This window comes from Rhinoderma darwinii, chromosome 1, assembly GCF_050947455.1.
Source record: "Rhinoderma darwinii isolate aRhiDar2 chromosome 1, aRhiDar2.hap1, whole genome shotgun sequence".
In the NCBI taxonomy this organism is placed as follows: Eukaryota; Metazoa; Chordata; class Amphibia; order Anura; family Rhinodermatidae; genus Rhinoderma; species Rhinoderma darwinii.
In genome coordinates this window covers 652897923-652912503 of record NC_134687.1, presented here as the reverse complement: position 1 = coordinate 652912503, position 14581 = coordinate 652897923, and positions in this window count along the sequence as shown.

Here is a 14581-nt window from a genome sequence, read left to right as displayed (position 1 = left end):
CCTTGAGGCCACAATACATACAAAGTCCAGAGGAGCATCTGCGCTGCTTCTCCTGTTCAGATAACCGGACTCTGTCTACCTGCATGGGTTCTTCAGGTAGCGCACTAGGAGTGGACAATAGTGGTCTCTGGGCAGAGGGTGCTGGTCTGTGGGCCCGGCTCTCCTGACGAACCTCTTGAGAGCGCTCCCGGATTCTCATATCAACCCGGGTGGCTAACAGGATGAGGGCATCCAAGGTAGAAGAAAGGTCGCGGGCTGCCAGTTCGTCCTTGATGTGAGAGGACAGTCCCTGCCAGAAGGTCGCCACCAGAGCCTCATTGTTCCATGCCAGCTCGGCTGCTAGGGTATGGAAGGAGATAGCATACTCCCCTACTGTGGAGCCCTCTTGCTTGAGTGTCAACAGAGTAGCTGCGGCAGAGGATGTTCGACCTGGCTCCTCGAACACGGCACGAAAGGACTGCAGGAACAAGGCTAGGTCCGCGGATACAGGTCCTTGTTGCTCCAAGATTGGGTTCGCCCATGCGAGAGCCTTGCCAGCGAGGAGGGAGATAATAAATGCCACTTTGGCCTCCTCGGAGGGGAAGAGATGAGGCCGTAGCCTAAAATGCACCGTGCATTGATTGAGAAATCCTCTACATGCTCTGGGGTCACCGTCGTAGCGAGGAGGAAGGGGCAGAGGAACTGAGGATCCGGAACAAATGGGAGTAACAGGCAGTGGCACGGCAACAGCTCCAGGAGGAAGAACCGGAGGTGGAACAGCGAGTAGATCCAGGCGGACCAGGATAGAATTCACCGCCTCAAGGAGTTGATCCTGACGTGTGCGTAGGTCATGCATCTCTGTCTGAATCTTCTGTACTGGGGTCTTGGGCTGGCCAGCAGGTTCAATGGCCTGAGCGTACTGTCACGGACACAGGGTATGTGGACCCACTAGGCTGCTCCGCCGTAGCGGGGAGGCAGCTGACCAGGTCACAGTCTATGCGAAAGTCAATGGCAGACAGTAATGCTTGGGTACCTGAAATAGTCGGGGCGGTGGCTGTGGCTTCAGCACGGATGGCGGCAGGTGGCGCCAGACGTGGCGGGCAGTATCCGATGAAGCGGAAGACACTTGACGTGGCAGATGACACTTGGCATGGCAGAAGACACTTGACGTGGCAGATGACACTTGGCGTGGCAGAAGACACTTGACGTGGCAGATGACACTTGACGTGGCAGGTGACACTTGACGTGGCAGATGACACTTGGCGTGGCAGATGACACTTGACGTGGCAGATGACACTTGACGTGGCAGATGACACTCCAACGCTGGTAGGCACAGGAACTAGAACAATACGGAATACAGGAACGGTAACAGGGCACGGGTAACAGCTGGAACGGGAGACACTAAGGGACAGTTGCGAGACAGACTGGGAAAGACTAACAACGCTCAGGCAAGGAATAGAAGGCCAGGGGCCTTCTTATAGACCAGGAAATCGTGGCAGTTGACAGTGATGACGATTTCCTAATTGCGCGCGCTGGCCCTTTAAGGCCGGGCGCGAGCGTGCGCGCGCACCCTACGGGACCCAGCCGAACGGAGCGGAAGTGAGCGCTGGCATCTCCTAGGAGGGAGACGGAGACCAGCGCTCACAGATCCATAGCTGCGGGCGTCAGGAGGTGAGTAAACCCGACGGCCCGCGGCCATGGACGCTACATAGACTAACTGTCAGAGTGACTGTGACGTCACACTGACAGTTGGAATACGTTACACTACCTAGGTAGTGTAATGTATTCTAGCAGCGATCAAAGCTTCATTTAAAAAAAGAAAGTGTAAAAAGTAAAGAAAAAAGGAAAAAAAAGTTAATAAAAATGTTTTACAAAAGTGTAAAAATAAAATATTTTTTTTCCTATAATAAGTCTCTTAATTATAGGAAAAAAATGAAACCGTTAGAAAACAGTACACATATTTGGTATCACCACGTTCGTAACGACCCAATCTATAACACTATAGTGTTGTTTTGGTGAACGCCGCAAAAAAAACAAACTAAAAACAATGCCAGAATCAATATTTTTTGGTCACCACCCCTCCCAAAATATAGAATAAAAAGTGATCAAAAAGTTGCATGTACCCGAAAATAGTACCAATAAAAACTACAACCCGTCCCGCAAAAACAAGCCCTTACACCGCTTTTTTGACTGAAAAATAAAAAAGTTACGGCTCTCAGAATATGGTGACACAGAAAATAAATTATTTTATAAAGAAGTGATTTTATTGTGCAAACGCTGCAAAACATAAAAAAACCTATATACATATGGTATCGCCGTAATCGTACCGACCCGCAGAATCTAGTACAATTGTCATATATAGCGCATTATGAACGCCGTAAGAAATAAAGAATTTAGACCGCCAAAATCACTGTTTTTGGCAACCAAAGCTCTAAATAAAATGTAATAAAAAGTGATCAAAAATTTGCATCTACCAAAAAATGGTACCAATAAAAACTACAGCTCGTCCTGCCAAAAATAAGCCCTCACACCGCTCAATTCATGGAAAAATAAAAAAGTTATGGCGTTTGGAAGGCGGGGAGTGAAAAACTAAAATGGAAAAGCAAAAAAGGATCAGTCCTGCAAAGATTAATTAATTTCTATTAAAAAAATTAATTATTACCACATGTGGGGTATTGTCATACTCGGGAGAGATTGCGCTACAAATTTAGGGCAACTTTTTCTCCTTTATCCCTTGTGAAAATGAAAAAATTCAACATTTTAGTGGACAAAAATGTTTATATTCATTTTCACGGCCTAATTCTACTAAATTCTGCAAAAGACCTGTGTGGTATAAATGCTTACTAAACCCCTAGAAAAATTCCTTGAGGAGTCTTGTTTCCAAAATGGGGTAACTTTTGGGGGGTTTCCACTATTTTGTTCCTTCCAGGGGGTTGCAATCGCGACATGTCACTGAAAATCAATCCAGCAAAATCTGTGCTCCAAAATCCAAATGGCGCTCCTTCCCTTCTGAGCGCTGCCTTGGGTCCAAACAGCTGTTTATTACCACATATGGGGTATTTCCATAATCGGGAGAAGATGCTTTACAAATGTTGGGGTGAATTTTCTTCTTTATTCCTTGTAAATATTAAAAATGTCTATGTTATTTCAGGAAAAAAGTAGATTTTCCTTTTTGACAGACTAACTCCAATAAGTATAGCAAAATACCTGTGGGGTCAAAGTGCTAACTATACCCCTAGATAAATTCCTTGAGGGGTCTAGTTTCCAAAATGGGGTCACTTTTGCGGAGTTTCCACTGTTTTGGCACCACAAGACCTCTTCAAACTCGACATGGTGCCTAAAATATAATCTAAAAATAAGCAGGCCCCAAAATCCACTAGGTGCTCCTTTGCTTCTAAGACCAGTGTTTCAGTCCATTACCGCACTAGGGCCACATGTGGGATATTCCTAAAAACTGCAGGACCTGGGCAATAAATATTGAGTTGTATTTCTCTGGTAAAACCTTCTGTGCTACACAATTTTTTTTATTACAAATGAATTTCGGCAAAAAAAGGAGAAATTTGTAAATTTCCCCTCTTTTTGCTTTATTTCCTGTGAAACGCCTAAAGGGTTAAAATACTTTCTGAATGCTGTTTTGAATACTTTGAGGGGTGCAGTTTTTAAAATGGGGTAATTTATTGGGGTATTCTAATATATAAGGCCCTCAAAACCACTTCAGAACTGAACTGGCCCCTGTAAAAATCGCCTTTTTAAATTTTCTTGAAAATGTGAGAAATTGCTGCTAAAGTTCTAAGCCTTGTAACGTCCTAGAAAAATAAAAGGATGTTCAAAAAACGATGCAAATATAAAGTACACATATGGGAAATGTGGTATTACTATCGGTTTTACAAGCAGATACATTTAAATTTAGAAAAATGCACATTTTTGCAAATTTTCTCTACATTTTGGTGTTTTTCATGAATAAATATTGAATTTATCGACCAAATTTTTCCACTATCATAAAGTACAATATGTCACGAGAAAACAATCTCATAATCGCTTGAATAGGTAAAAGCATTCCGGAGTTATTACCACATAAAGTGACACGTCAGATTTGAAAAAATTGGCTGTGCCACAAGGCCAAAACAGGCTGCGTCCTAAAGGGGTTAAATTATTGTTATTATATGTAATAATATTGTGTAAAAAGTCCTAGAACATTGAACTTAAGTACAAGGTTGTGTAAATAGACTGGTGTTTTATTTAACTTACCTTATCTATAAGGTTTAACCCCTTAATGACCGGGCCTGAAAAGACCTTAACCCCTTCCCGCTCCTTGACGTACTATTACGTCATGGCAGCTGTATCGTTCGCGCTCCATGCCGTAATAGTACGTCACGGGAGTAACGGCCGTTTTGGCCGTCCTCCCGACACATACAGGAGCTGTGACGCTGCTGTCTTGTTCAGCAGCTGTCACAGCTCCTACAGCGGGGACCGATCGCTGTGTCCCCGCTGATTAACCCCTTAAAAGCCGCGTTCTATAGAGATCGCGGCTTTTTAGGGGTTAAGCTGCCATCGCCGGCCTGCTACGCGATAGCGGCCGGCGATGGTGACTATGGCAACCGGACACCAAACAATGGCGTCCGGCTATGCCATAGACGGAAGCCTAGTGGGTCCTGACAACGTCAGGACCCACTATGCTTGCTGTCAGTGAGTAGCTGACAGTTCTAATACACTGCACTACGCATGTAGTGCAGTGTATTAGAATAGCGATCAGGGCCTCCTGCCCTCATGTCCCCTAGTGGGACAAAGTAATAAAGTAAAAAAAAAGTTAAAAAAAGATGTGTAAAAATAAGAAAATAAAAGTTTTAAAAGTAATAAAAGTAAAAGTCCCACTTTTTCCCTTATCAGGCCTTTATTATTAATAAAAATATATAAACAAACAAATAAACTATACATAATTGGTATCGCCGCGTCCGTAACGGCCTGAACTACAAAATTATTTTGTTATTTATCCCGCACGGTGAACGCCGTAAAAAAAAATATTAATAAACCGTACCACAATCACAATTGTTTGGTCACTTCACCTCCCAAAAAATGGAATAAAAAGAGATCAAAAAGTCGCATGTACCTAAAAATGGTACTGATGGAAAATACAGTTCGTTACGCAAAAAATAAGTCCTCGCACGGCTTTATTGATTGAAAAATAAAAACGTTATGGCTCTTAGAATAAGGTAACACAAAACGTGAATGATTGTTTACAAAACGTATTTTATTGTGCAAACGCCATAAGACATAAAAAAAAACTATAAACATCTGGTATCGCCGTGATCGTATCGCCCCGCAGAATAAAGTTAATATATCATTTATAGCGCACGGTGAACGCTGTAAAAAAAAAAGTATACAAAAACAATAGTAGAATTGCTGTTTATTAGTCACCACGCCACCTAAAAATGGAATAAAAACTGATCAAAAAGCCGCATGCACCCCATGAAAACTACAATGGATTCCTCAAGGGGTCTAGTTTCCAAATTGGGGTCACTTTTGGGGGGTTTCCAATGTTTTGGCACCACAAGACCTCTTCAAACCGGACATGGTGCCTAATAAAAAAGAGGGCTCAAAATCCGCTAGGTGCTCCTTTGCTTCGGAGGCCGGTGCTTCAGTCCATTACCGCCCGAGGGCCACATATGGGATATTTCTCTAAACTGCAGAATCTGGGCAATAAGTATTGAGTTGCGTTTCTCTGATAAATCCTTTTGTGTTATAAAAAAAATGGTATAAAAAGAGTAAATTTCACCTCTACTTTGCTCTAAATTTCTGTGAAACACCTAAAGGGTTCATAAACTTTCTAAATGCTGTTGTGAATACTTTGAGGGGTCTAGTTTCTAAAATGGGGTGTTTGATAGGGGTTTCTAATATATGGGCCCCTCAAAGCAACTTCAGAAATGAACTGGAACTTAAAAAAATAAATAAATGAGGCAATACTTCGCTTCTTACATTATACTGATAATGAGCAGTGCCCACTCCGAGATGACCCCAGTTTTGACCGTTTGTATAAACGGAGACCCCTATTAGACCGTTCCAGTGCCCGGTTTTCCCAAGCATACACCCCCGAGAAGTGTTTTTCTATTGATGAGTCCCTGGTACATTTTAAAGGGAGGGTTCAATTCCGCCAGTACCTGCCAGGTAAGAGGGCAAGGTATGGCGTGAAGATGTATAAGCTGTGCGAGAGTGCATCAGGGTATACCTACAGGTTTAGGATATATGAAGGAAAGGCCACCCCCAAACCAGACTGCATCCTGGACTACAATAGGTACATGGGAGGGATGGACTTGTCAAATCAAGTCCTGAAGCCCTACAGCGCCATGCGGTGTAGTATAAGAAGCTGGCCGGGCACATCATACAGATGGCTTTGTACAATGCGTATGTGCTACGTCGATGTGCAGGCCAGAGGGGAACTTTCCTGGAATTTCAAGATCTAATCTTTAGGGACCAGGAAGGGGGGGCGCATCGTACCAGGGCAACACTTTCCAGGAGAAGGTCCCCAAACCGGTGGAAAGGGAAAGAGTCAAAAGAGGTGCAGAGTCTGCTATAAGAGGGGGATAAGGAAGAACACAATATACCAATGTGACACGTGTCCCGAAAAACCAGGGCTCTGTATAAAAGATTGTTTTAAAATGTATCATACATCCCTTGATTTTCAATTTACCCTGATGCACTCCGCACAGCTTACCCCCCTCATCTTTCCCTTCTGAGCCCTGCCGTATGCCCAGGCAGCTGATAACAGCCACATGTAGGGTATTGTCGTACCCAGGAGAACCCACATTACAATTTAAGGGGTGTATATCTCCGGTGGCGCATGCTGGGCACACTATATTGGACACTGAAATGGCATATACATATATAAAATTGCAAATCTCACACTGCACCATCTGCTGCGCATTATCTTTTACACAGTACCTGTGGGGTCAAAATGCTCACTACACCTCTAGATGAATGTCTTAAGGGGTGTAGTTTTTAAAATGGGGTCACTTCTCGGGGGTTTCAACTGTACTGGTACCTCAGGGGCTTCTGCATACATGACTTAGCACCAGAAAAGCTCCAGTAGGCCAAATGGTGGTCCTTTCCTTCTGAGCCCTCCCATGGGCCCAAAGGGCAGTTTATCACCACAAATGGGGTATTGCCGCACTAAGGACAAATTGGGCAACAAAATGGGGTATGTTGTTCCTTGTGAAAATAAGAAATTTTGATCAAAAATGACATCTTATTGGAAAAAATATCATTTTTTTCATTTCACAGCCCAATTAAAATAGGTGCTGTGAAAAAACTGTGCGGTCAAAATGATAACAAAAACCATAAATGAATTCCTTGAGGGGTGTAGTTTCCAAAATGGGGTCACTTCTGGTGGGTTTCCATTGCTTTGATACCTCTGGGGCTCTGCAAATGCAACATGGCACCCGAAAACCAATCCAGCAAAATCTGGACTCCAACAAACACATAGCGCTCCTTTCCGTCTGAGCCCTCCCATGGGCCCAAACGGCAGTTTATCACCACAAATGGGGTATTGCCGCACTAAGGACAAATTGGGCAACAAAATGGGGTATGTTGTTCCCTGTGAAAATAAGAAATTTTGATCAAAAATGACATCTTCTTGGAAAAAATATAATTTTTTTCATTTCACAGCCCAATTCAAATAGGTGCTGTGAAAAACCTGTGCGGTCAAAATGATAACAAAAACCATAAATGAATTCCTTGAGGGGTGTAGTTTCCAAAATGGGGTCACTTCTGGTGGGTGTCCATTGCTTTGATACCTCTGGGGCTCTGCAAATGCGACATGGCACCCGAAAACCAATCCAGCAAAATCTGGACTCCAACAAACACATAGCGCTCCTTTCCTTCTGAGCCCTCCCATGGGCCCAAACGGCAGTTTATCACCACAAATGGGGTATTGCCGCACTAAGGACAAATTGGGCAACAAAATGGGGTATGTTGTTCCCTGTGAAAATAAGAACATTTGATCAAAAATGACATTTTATTGGAAAAAATATCATTTTTTTCATTTCACAGCCCAATTCAAATAGGTGCTGTGAAAAAACTGTGCGGTCAAAATGATAACAAAAACCATAAATGAATTCCTTGAGGGGTGTAATTTCCAAAATGGGGTCACTTCTGGTGGGTTTCCATTGTTTTGATACCTCAACGCCTCTTCAAACCTGGCATGCTGCCTAAAATATATTCTAATAAAAAAGAGGCCTCAAAATGCACTAGGTGCTTCTTTGCTTCTGGGGCTTGTGTTTTAGTCCACGAGCGCAGTAGGGCCACATGTGGGACATTTCTAAAAACTGCAGAATCTGGACAATACATATTTAGTAGTGTTTCTCTGGTAAAACCTTCTCTGTTACTAAAAAAAAATTGAATAAAATTGAAATTCAGCAGAAAAAATGAAATTTGCAAATTTCATTTCCACATTGCTTTAATTCCTGTGAAATGCCTGAAGGGTTAAAAAACTTTCTATATGCTGTTTTGAATACTTTGAGGGGTCTAGTTTTTAAAATGGGGTGTTTTATGGGGGTTTCTAATACATAGGCCCCTCAAATCCACTTCAGAACTGAACTGGCACCTTCAAAAAAAGGCTTTTGAAATTTTCTTAAGAATATGAGAAATTGCTGTTTATGTTCTAAGCCTTGTAACGTCCAAGAAAAATAAAAGAATGTTCAAAAAACGATGCCAATCTAAAGTAGACATATGGGAAATGTGAACTAGTAACTATTTTGGGTGGTATAACCGTCTGTTTTTCAAGCAGATGCATTTAAATTCTGAAAAATGCTATTTTTTGTAAATTTTCTCTAAATTTTGAAATTTTTCACAAATAAAGACTGAATATATCGACCAAATTTTACCACGAACATGAAGCCCAAAGTGTCACGAGAAAACAATCTCAGAATCGCTTGGATAGGTTTAAGCATTCCGACGTTATTACCACATAAAGTGAAATATGTCAGATTTGAAAAATGGGCTCTGAGCCTTAAGGCCAAAACTAGGCTGCGTCCTTAAGGGGTTAATGACCAGCTAAATTTTTCTGTTTTTGCCTCTCTGCGTTTCAGCAGCCATAACTTTTTTATTTTTTCATCGACGTGGCTGTATGAGGCCTTGTTTTATGCGAGAGAAATAGTATTTTATTTTTCCCACAGTTTGGGGGTAAAAAAAAATTTTTTTACGCCGTGAATATAGGAAAAAGCGATTCTCGGAATAGTTTTTTTTGTTTCTTTTTTATCCCGTTCACGTTTCACGCTAAATAACCCATTCGATTAATTCTTCAGGTTATTACGGTCGTGTAGATACCTAATATGCGTATTTTTTTTGTTTTTATTTAGTGTAGGGGCAATAAAATGTATTTAATGCAAAATAAAGACTCTTTTTGGCACTTTTTCTATTTATTTATTTGTTTTGTTACTTTTTTTTTTTTTTAATCCCATCAAGGGCTAACTTTATTTGTAACTTTATTTTTTACTTGTAATGTATTAGCATACTTCTGTACGCTAATACATTACACTGTGTCACTATGACACAGGCTGCTGATCGGGCAGCACATAGTGTGCCCGAACAGCAGGCACACGGAACAGACAGCCCTGGGGTCCTTTGTAGGTCCCCAGGGCTGACTGCAGAGGGATTCCCCATTGTTTGATCACATCACTGGAATTCCCTTTGATCATGCCGCGGTCACGGACCGCGGTAATCAAAGGGTTACACAGCTGGGGTCCGATTGTTTGCCGACCCCAGCTGTGTTCAGGAGGCTGCTCTAAGATCAGGAGCTGTTACTAACAGCTCCTGCTTAGAGGATGAGTGCTCACACGAGCGCTCATCAGCCTGATCTGCAGCGACGCCAAAAGACGTCTCTGTAGATTAAGCACCCGCACCGCCTGACGTCAAAAGACAGTGGGCGGTCGGGAAGGTGTTAAATAATTAAAGTTAGCTGGGTAAAGTCAGGTTTTAGAGTTATAAATACAGCAATTTCCTCTCAGCATTTTGGCTTGCTGAGGCTTCTAGTTCTACAAAAAAGGGGAAGTTGTAAAAGGCGGGTGTGGGGCAGTAGCTGGTTGAAGTGTGTGAGAATGTTTGAAGGAATTGCTGCTCTCTCTCCCTCAAGTAAAATATTACAACAAGCACGGTTGTAATGTCCGTGGCTGCGGGCTGTCAGCTCCGTTCCCCTCCTGACAGCTGCAGCCACGAGTCGGCAAGCGCTGGCCCCAGCCTCTTCCTCAGGAGACACCAGCGCTCACGTCCACTCACCTCAGCCGGATCCTGTAGGACATTGTGGATGAACTTTGAGTATCCTGGACTATAAGAGGGGTCCAGCCCCCTAGTTCGATGCCTGAGCGTTATTGTGTTCCCTAGTTTGTCTATGTGATGGCCTCCTAGTGTGTTACCTGTTCCAGTCCCTGTTCCAGTCCCTGTACCTGTTCCAGTTCCTGTTCCTAGCATTCCATACCTTCCTGGTCTAGCACTGAGCTGTGCCGAAGTCGTGACGTGCGTCTGTGATAATGGACCAGCATAAGTTTATCCATCCAGGAGAAGCAACGCAGACGCACATCTGGACTCTGTCTTTATTGCAGTCTCGATAGCCATCTTGTGCGCCTGTGTCCCCAAAGACTCCAAAACCTAGGGTTGCTAGGAGTGACAACATTGGGTAAAGATGGACTTCCGTCTAAATTGGCAATACATGTGACCATAGTGTCTGGCGAGAAAACGCATCAGGTCTCTGCGTATCTGGACTCTGGATCCGCTGCTAATTTTATCCGCAGAGATCTGGTGGACCGTCTGCAATTGCCCACTACCCCTCTGGAGAACCCGTTGATAGTTGCCTTAGTGAATAGACTACCTCTGCCAGATCCTGTTGTAGCTGTGACCAAGCCGCTGAGGTTCCAAATGGGAGCCCTTCACTCCAAACTTTTGTCTTTTTATGTCCTGTCTAAAGCTGTTAACCCTGTGTTGCTGGGCCTGCCTTGGCTCCGACTGCATGCCCCAGTCCTGGACTGGAATTCTGGAGAGGTTCTCCAATGGGGCCCTGAGTGTCAAGGTCGTTGCCTGGTGCAGATTCGTTCGGCTCAGCCTTCGCTACCTCGGTCATTGGCAGGATTGCCGAGTCATTATGCTGCATTTTTGGACATCTTCAGCAAGAGGGAGGCAGAGACATTGCCTCCACATCGGGCGTATGACTGCCCTATTGAACTGATTCCTGGTGCATCCCTTCCCCGTGGTAGGGTATATCCTCTCTCCTTGCCAGAGACTATGTCCATGTCCGCCTCTGTAAAGGAGAACTTTGCCAAGATTTTTTCTAAACTAGACCTGCGTGGGGCTTACAACCTAGTTCCGGATTCGCCAGGGTGATGAATGGAAGACTGCATTTAACACCCATGATGGACACTATGAGTATCTAGTAATGCCCTTCCGCCTGTGTAATGCTCCCGCTGTCTTCCAGGACTTTGTGAATGACATTTTCTGTGACTCGTCTATGTTTGTGTTGTAGTCTACCTCGATGACATCTTGATTTTTTTCTCCAGATCCTATAACGCACCAGAGACATGTCCGTCAAGTTCTGCTACGATTAAAGGAGAATCGTCTGTACGCCAAGCTGGAGAAGTGCATGTTTGACAGAGATGCGCTACCCTTCCTGGGCTACATTGTCTCGAATCGAGATCTCGAGATGGATCCTGAGAAGGTAAAGTCTGTTCTGGAATGGCGACGTCCTCCAGGCTTGAGGGCCATACAGCGCTTTCTGGGATTCGCTAATTTTTACAGGCAGTTTATTCCGAATTTCTCCTCACTGACTTCTCCTATCTCTAACCTTACTAAGAAGGGTATGACTCCCGAGGCAGAGTCTGCATTCAACAGCCTGAAGAGTGCCTTCACGTCAGCCTCTATCCTCAATCATCCGGATATCTCTCTGCAGTTCTCGTTGGAGGCGGACGCATCCTCTGTCGGTGCTGGTGCACTTTTGTTCCAGAAAGGTCCCAAGGGCAAGTCAAGGGTATGTGGATATTTCTCCAAGCTCTTCTCTTCCGCAGAACGCAACTACTCGATTGGGGATCGGGAGTTACTAGCCATCAAATTGGCTCTGGAAGAGTGGAGACATCTATTAGAGGGTGCAGATCAGCCGATCATGATTTTTACAGACCACAAGAATCTGACCTGCCTCCAGATGGCCCAATAGCTGAACCCTCGTCAGGCCAGGTGGTCACTGTTCTTTACTAGGTTTCAGTTCGAGATCCATTATCGCCCGGTTGACAAGAATGTGAGGGCCGATGCCTTGTCCAGGTCTTTCGAGACGGGAGACACCTTGGATGCTCCGCAGAATATTATTTATCCGTCTTGCATTATCTCTGTCAATCCCCTGCAGATTGGGGACATTCCTCCAGTGAGGACGTTTGTGCGCCTGGCTGATCGTGGAAGAATCCTCCTCTGGGGACACTCCTCTAGACTGGCAGGTCACGCAGGGGCCTGTAAGACCCGGGATCTGATTGCTTGTTATTTCTGGTGGCCCACGCTGCCCAAGGACATTATGTCTGAGAAAAGAAAAAAGTACACAGCGCCACATGGTGCAAGATAAACCTTGATAGGTAGGGTAATGGATAGCAAGGGTAAGTTGTTGCACTCACCGTAAGAGATTGTACTGGCAGGTACAGCTTAGGGATGTAAGCAGTGTTGTGACAAGGTTGCAGCTTTCAGTATCCAGGTACCGGCAACAATGGTATTGCGCCGCGAGTGAATAGCAGTAAAAAAGAATGTATATGGTTTCAAAAAAAACATATATGTTAAAACTGGATGTTTGAGAAAGCGCTACACAATTGGATTAGTAGAATGATGTATATGATAGATTTATTGCATAAAAAGGAAGGGCAACGCGTTTCAACGCAGAACATGCGTCTTCATCAGGCCTGATGAAGACGCATGTTCTGCGTTGAAACGCGTTGCCCTTCCTTTTTATGCAATAAATCTATCATATACATCATTCTACTAATCCAATTGTGTAGCGCTTTCTCAAATATCCAGTTTTAACATATATGTGTTTTTTTAAAACCTATATATTCTTTTTTACTGCAAGGACATTATGGGCTTAGTTTCTGCCTGTTCTGTATGTGCAGCCAATAAGACCGCTCACTCCAGACCTGCTGGTCTGCTCCAGCCATTGCCTGTGCCCAATGCTCCCTGGCAGCATATAGCTATGGACTTTGTTACGGACCTGCCTCTCTCTGCTGGATGCAGTGCTATCTGGGTGGTGGTGGATCGATTTTCGAAGATGGCCCACTTCGATCCTCTGACCGGTCTTCCTTCTGCTCCTCAGTTAGCCAAGCTGTTCATCCAACACATCTTTCGCCTGCACGGCTTGCCGCAGCATATTGTGTATGATGGGGGGGGTTTCAGTTTGCCTCAATGTTCTGGAGAGCCCTCTGCGGACTCCTCGGTGTGAAATTGGACTTTTCATCAGCATACCATCCTCAGTCCAATGGTCAGGTCAAGAGGATTAATCAGATTTTGGAGAACTACCTACGCCACTTCATTTCCAAGCAACATGATGACTGGGTGCAGTTACTCCCATGGGCAGAGTTCTCATACAATAATCATACCAGCGAGTCCACAAGGAATACACCGTTCTTCATTGTCTATAGCCAGCACCCACAAATTCCTGTCGGGGTGCCCGATACTTCCAAGGTACCAGCGGCTGACTCCACGTTTAGAGACTTTCTGCAGATCTGGCAGCAGACTCGATCCTCCATCCTAATGGCAGTCGACCGCATGAAACGGAAGGCTGACACAAGGAGAAGAGAACCTCCTCAGTTTCTTGATGGTACGAGGGTCTGGTTGTCTTCCAGGAATATTCGACTAAGAGTGCCATCATGCAAATTTGCTCCCAGGTTCCTCGTTCCCTTTGAGATCCTGCAACAGATCAACCCTGTCACCTATAAGCTTCGGCTGCCTCCTACCCTAGAGATCCCCAACACCTTCCATGTATCCCTCCTGAAGCCGGTGGTCCTGAACCGCTACACCAAGACTCCTAGCCCTGTTGTTGCCTCCAGCAGTCCTTCAGACACCTTTGAGGTTCAAGAGATCCTGTATACCAAGAGAGTGAGAGGAAAAACCTTTTATTTGGTGGATTGGAGGGGGTTTGGTCCTGAAGAAAGGTCTTGGGAGCCAGAGGAGAACCTCAATGCTCCTACTCTTCTGAAGAAGTTTCTCTTTCGCTCTGGTCCCAAGAAGAGGGGGCGTAAGAGGGGGGATACTGTAATATCCGTGGCTCCGGTCTGTCAGCTCCGTTCCCCTCCTGACAGCTGCAGCCATGAGTCGGCAAGCGCTGGCCCCAGCCTCCTCCTCAGGAGACTCCAGCGCTCGCGTCCACTCACCTCATCCGGATCCCGTAGGGATCGATACCTGAGCGTTGTTGTGTTCCCTAGTTTGTCTATGTGATGGCCTCCTATTGTATTACCTGTTCCAGTCCCTATTCCAGTCCCTGTACCTGTTCCAGTTCCTGTTCCTAGCATTCCAGACCTTCCTGGTCTAGCACTGAGCTGTGCCAAAGTCGTGCCGTGCTGCATCCACGTCTGACCTGCTTCACCTTGCCTGACGTCCG